At 40.0% G+C, this 6204-nt stretch overlaps 1 long non-coding RNA gene across 1 annotated transcript; it reads left to right on the plus strand.

Annotated features, from left to right (window-relative positions):
* The first annotated feature begins 4975 nt into the window (after positions 1 to 4975).
* LOC122455778 lies at positions 4976 to 5791 on the plus strand. The gene is made up of 2 exons (XR_006274239.1): positions 4976 to 5036; positions 5510 to 5791. It is a non-coding gene; the product is annotated as an uncharacterized LOC122455778 (long non-coding RNA).
* The last annotated feature ends 413 nt before the right edge of the window (positions 5792 to 6204 follow it).

Raw genomic sequence — 6204 nt, forward strand, 5'->3', positions numbered from 1 at the left:
CTCCCTGTCTCCTGACCACCACCCCAGAACCTCTGTCCCATCCAACCACTGCCTGTCCCCTGACTGCCCACCCAGGACCTCCTGACCCTTATCCAACCCCCTGCTCCGTGCCCCCTTACCAAGCCACTCAGAGCAGCAGGACTGGCTTATTGGAAAGCCTGGGAGGTGAGTGGGCCCAAGCCACGCTGCCCGTGTGCCGGCATGGCTGCAGGGGAAGGTGGACAGGAGGGGAGTGGCTGGGGGCTAGCCTCCCCGGCTGGGAGCTTAAGGGCCAGGCAGCCTAGCACCCCCCTTGGAATTTCTTCATACCCCCCCAGGGGGCGTGCCCCCCAGTTTGGGAACCCATTTTCTAATACATCCCAGAATGATTTTGCTTTTTTTGCAACAGTGTGACACTGTTGCCCCATATTTAGCCACTATGACACCTAGATCCCTTTCCGCAGTGCTCCTTCCTAGGCAGTCATTTTCCATTTGTATGTGTGCAACTGATTGTTACTTCCTAAGTGGAGTACTTTGCATTTGTCTTCATTGAATTTCATTCTATTTACCTCAGACCATTTATCTGGTTTGTCCAGATCATTTGAATTATAATCCTATCCTCCAAAGTACTTGCAATCCCTCCCAGATTGGTATCATCCACAAACTTTGTAAGTGTACTCTCTATGCCATTATCTAAATCATTGGTTTCAGAGTAGCAGCCGTGTTAGTCTGTATTCGCAAAGAAGAAAAGGAGTACTTGTGGCACCTTAGAGACTAACAAATTTATCTGAGCATAAGCTTTTGTGAGCTACAGCTCACTTCATCAGATGCATTCGGTGGAAAAATACAGTGGGGAGATTTATATACACACACACAGAACATGAAACAATGGGTTTTATCATACACACTGTAAGGAGAGTGATCACTTAAGATGCGCTATTACCAGCAGGAAGGAGGGGGGGAAGGAGGAAAACCTTATGTAGTGATAATCAAGGTGGGCCATTTCCAGCAGTTAACAAGAGGAACAGTAGGGGTTGGGGTGGGGGGAGAAATAACATGGGGAAATAGTTTTACTTTATGTAATGACTCATCCACTCCCAGTCTCTATTCAAGCCTAAGTTAGTTATCTAAATCATTGATGAAGATATTGAACAGAACCGGACCCAGAACTGATGCCTGTGGAACCCCCCACTTGTTATGCCCTTCCAGCATGACTGTGAACCATTGATGACTACTCTCTGGGAACAGTTTTCCAACCAGTTATGCACTCACCTTAAAGTAGCTTCACTAGATTGTATTTCCCTAGTTTGTTTATGAGAAGGTCATGCAAGACAGTATCAAAAGCTTTCATAAAGTTAAGTTATACCACATATACTGCTTCCCCCCATTCACAAGGCTTGTTACTCTGTCAAAGAAAGCTATTGGCTTAGTTTGACACAATTTGTTCTTGACAAATCCATGCTGACTGTTACTTATCACCTTATTATCTTTTAGGTGGTTGCAAATTGATTGCTTAATTATTTGCTCCATTATCTTTCTGGGTACTGAAGTTAAGATGACTGGTCTGTAATTCCCCAGCTTGTCCTTCTTCCACTTTTTATAGATTGGCACTATATTTGCCCTTTTCCAGTCCTCTGGACTCATACCTGTCTTCCATGACTTTTAGAAGATAATCGCTAGTGGCTCAGATATGTTCTCAGTCAGTTCCTTGAATATTCTAGGATTTAATCATGCCCTGGTGTCTTGAAGACATCTAATTTGTCTAAGTAATTTTTAACTTGTTATTTCGTTATTTTAGCCTCTGATCCTCCTCGTTTTCACTGGCATTCACTACATTAGATGTCCAATCACTACTTAACTTTTTGGTGAAAACTGAAACAAAAGAATCATTTAGCTCTTCTACTATTTCCACATTTTCCGTTTGTTTTTCCTCCCCCTTGTTGAGTAATGGGCCTACCCTGTCCTTTATCATCTTCTTGCTACTTATGTATATGTAGAATGTTTTCTTGTTACCCTTTATGTCTCTTGCTACTTTAATCTTATTTTGTGCCTTGTTAACTCCTTATCTGTTCCACCTTGGTATTGAGCTGTGACACTGAGTACCTTTCTCAGACTTAAAGAACTCTATCTGTATAAACTCAAATTCTTCTCTTTCATTAACAGAAGTTAATCCAATAAAAGAATTTACTTCACCCACCTTGTCCTTTATTCCTGTTGGCAGTGTGGGGTTTACTGCATACCTAAAGCCTCCCTATCTTCTTTCTTTTGTACTACTCCCTGCTCAGTCCACACCGTGTAGGTAGAATATAACCGAGCTCTACTCAAGGCGGCATTCCCCGTCTCCACCTCTGGCTAAGTGAGAGAAGTAGAGAGTTCTCTGAGCATAAGGAAATCAGAAGAGGTTGACTGAAGAGGACACTCCCGATTCAAACGCTCCTTGGCAGACTTGCCCTAATATTAGCCTCTCTCCAGAAATTCAGTAAGACACTTTGTTTCTTGTCCTTTAACCAGTTTTTAATCCACAGCAAGACTTTCCTCTTTACCATTTGGTTATTTATTCTACTTCAGTGTTTCATATTTTGCATGTGTATAGCACTCCTTATCCTGAAAGAGAAGAGCAGAGTACTTTACAAATACCTGTAAGTGCGGCCTCAACTTGAGTGGAGGGAAGCAACCACCAGTCATTGGATTGCATAAATGTCTATCAAAGGAAACCATGTCAAACGCCATCTCTGAGCATGTGCTTTTTAATGCTGATATAGAATTGACCAGGTTTCTGGTTTAAAGGTTTTATGAAAGGATCTGCATGCAGTTAAGGGAGTTCCATGAATGGAACTCGTTTGAAAAACCACAGTAATGACAACTCTGGTGTCTTCGCCAAATTCTAAAATGGGCTTATCTAAAGACACCCTGTGCTTTCAGTTGGAGGAGGGACTCTTCAGCTCTCATACTCAACCTACCATCCAGAGCAGCTATGTTCTGTTCAGCAGCTGCTATATATCACCCAACTGTGGCTGCTGCAGTTCACCAATGGGCAGAGTAATTCCTATACATATGTTTCAGCTCTGGAAGGGATTTAAGGTTTTGTCAAAGGCAAAATACTGGCTCACCTTTAAGAACAAAGTTGCTATCACAGCCTCCATTATTTTGTAAATCTGTTGGGGAAATTCTGGAGGAAAGTCAAGATTTTAAATAGAATTTCATTACATTTTTTCAAATTACAATAGATAAGAAAAGCCTGACTTTCATTTCCAAAGCCCTGCTGGTTTTCTGCAATGTAAATCCAAGTGTTGTACTATTTTATCCTTTGCTGAAAGATTCTCAGTGAGGTTTTCTGGTCTATAATTTGTAGGATCTTCCTTAATGACAGGTTTCAGAGTAGCAGCCATGTTAGTCTGTATTCGCAAAAAGAAAAGGAGTACTTGTGGCACCTTAGAGACTAACAAATTTATTTGAGCATAAGCTTTCGTGAGCTACAGCTCACTTCATCGGATGCATTTGGTGGAAAAAAAACAGAGGAGAGATTTATACACACACACAGAGAGAGAGAGAGAGAGAACATGAAACAATGGGTTTATCATACACACTGTAAAGAGAGTGATCACTTAAGATAAGCCATGACCAGCAGCAGGGGTGTAAAAATCTCTCCTCTGTTTTTTTCCACCAAATGCATCCGATGAAGTGAGCTGTAGCTCACGAAAGCTTATGCTCTAATAAATTTGTTAGTCTCTAAGGTGCCACAAGTACTGCTTTTCTTTTTAGGATCTTCCTGGACTCCTTTAGTAAAAAAGACAGGACATTAACAATTTTCCAATCTTCAGTGACATCTGATTCAATTTAGATTCAATTTAGAGAGGTGGAACCTAATCCAAAACCCAATTCATGGAAGACAATGGAAAATTTCCCATTGGTTTCAGACAGGCCCTTACTATATTTCTTCATTTGATATCTCTGTTCTTTCACATTCCCAAAGATTTCACACCCTGAGCACTATAGTTAGGTTGACCTACCCTCCCCTGTCGAAAGGCAGCTAGGTGGACAGAAGGATTCTCCAGTCGACCTAGCTACTGCCTCTTGGAGAGGTGATATAGCCTATGTCCACACTATAGCGGCACAGCTGTGGCCACACAACTAGATTGCTTGTAGTGTAAACATTTGCTATAGTGATAGAAGAGGTTTCTCCATTACTGTAGTAAATCCAGCTCCTCAGAAGAATTCCTCCATTGACCTAGCAGTGCCTATACCAGGGTTTAGGTCGGCATAACTGTGTGTTTCAGAGGTGTGAATTTTTCACAACCCTTAGCAACATAGCTAGGTCAACCTAAGTTTTAGGTATACACCAGGCCTTAGCCAAATACAGTGTGGGTCTGATGATTTACTGGACTTAATGGTTGCTGAACAGGAAACTTCATTTATTTATGTATATATCATTGCAACTCCTGATCTGCTGTACTTTCACACCTACTCTGGTAGGTAGTGTTTTCATTTTGACTGTGATCTCATTATACATGGATGGTTCAAATATTGTATGTTAAGACCTTAATTATGCAGATGGCTCTCTTTTCAGTAAAAAGAAAAGGAGTACTTGTGGCACCTTAGAAACTAACAAATTTATTAGAGCATAAGCTTTCGTGAGCTACAGCTCACTTCATCGGATGCATCCGATGAAGTGAGCTGTAGCTCACGAAAGCTTATGCTCTAATAAATTTGTTAGTTTCTAAGGTGCCACAAGTACTCCTTTTCTTTTTGCGAATACAGACTAACACGGCTGCTACTCTGAAACCTCTCTTTTCAGTGTAAACTATATTTGTTTATAATGTAGCAATGTGTTTTTCTTTTCTTTTCAAATTCTGTTTTAGCACTCACTGCACTTGAAGTTTATCTGTGGGGAAAACAAAAAAAGAGAAATCTCTTTGAATTTAAGACTTTAGGGAGATAATTACATGAAAATTGCAGGTTCTGCATTAGCTAGAAAATTGTAGACTTTTCTTTTTTCAAGTGGATACTTCATCTTTCAAAAGGCTAATTACAATGTTGACTATACAATGTACTGTCTGGTAAACTTTCATTTTTTCATTAACAATGGCAAACAACAAAATTGTGCCAGAGCTGCAGAACTATTGCACTTGTTAATGGCTCTTAAGTAGCTAAAGTAAAGCAACAATTATTCACTCATGAGTTATTTTATTCTCTCTGTAATTGACTTTTGTTTTTCTGCAAACACTGTTATTTACCATCCATTGCCAAAGTGAAAGTGCACTTTGAAACTGTGGGGGAAGGGAAGATCACTACTGGACATAAAGACTGTGAATCCCAAGAGGAAAACTGTCTATCTGCTAAAGAGAAACATGTGGTTATATCTTAGGTTTCAATCATATTCAGTTAGTCTGGTTTGCAATGGTAACTAGCAATGACAGTTGCACAAAATGTTATGGCTCTTCTCAAACAAAAATTCTTGATATTGCAATAAGGACATGAAAAAGCCCTAATTCTGCTTTTTTCAATTCCTATAAAATATTCTTCTTTCCAGGGTTCTATTTCACTGTTGATCTCTGCAGGAAGAACAGGCTGCAGATAAGCTAGTCACAAATGTCAGATTTTGATTTACCTATGTATGGACAAGTCAATTAGTGAGTGGCAATAAGTCATCAGATGCAATTGCAGGGAATATGCAGTCTGGCCTTCCCTTTCTCAAGAGGCTCTTATCTTCTCATCTATTGCAGCTATAACTTGAAACTTGGCTGTAGTTGCCATCTGGCATATAAGCATGGATCTGGGCCTAAATGCAAAACAATAAAGATGGATGAAAGACTTTATGCTTTGTGCAGGTTCTTGTGTATTAAATGATGTTAAAACCAGCAATTCAAGGGTTCTATGCACAGGTGTTCCATCACATCATTTTAAAGTTTGTCTAAAACAGTTTAAGACATTCTCTAGCCAAGGCGGGGGCAAAAATCCAGCTGAACAGCATAAATAACTTAGTTCACTTTATAGGTTTCTCTTATTAAGTAAAGATGAGAGAAAGAAAGGTCACATTTCCATTGCCTTTAGCATTTATGATCTTGAAATGTTTCTATCACCAACAATTTTGCACACTTAGTCAAATGTAGTGGACACATCAGAATGAAATTTCAGACTCAATCAGGTATTTAATTACAGCTGTGTGGTGGGTCAGTAATCCAGGAGGAAGATAAGTATTGCTATGTTGGAAAGACAGACATCTGA

Source organism: Dermochelys coriacea, chromosome 9 (assembly GCF_009764565.3).
Source record: "Dermochelys coriacea isolate rDerCor1 chromosome 9, rDerCor1.pri.v4, whole genome shotgun sequence".
NCBI classification, from domain to species: Eukaryota; Metazoa; Chordata; order Testudines; family Dermochelyidae; genus Dermochelys; species Dermochelys coriacea.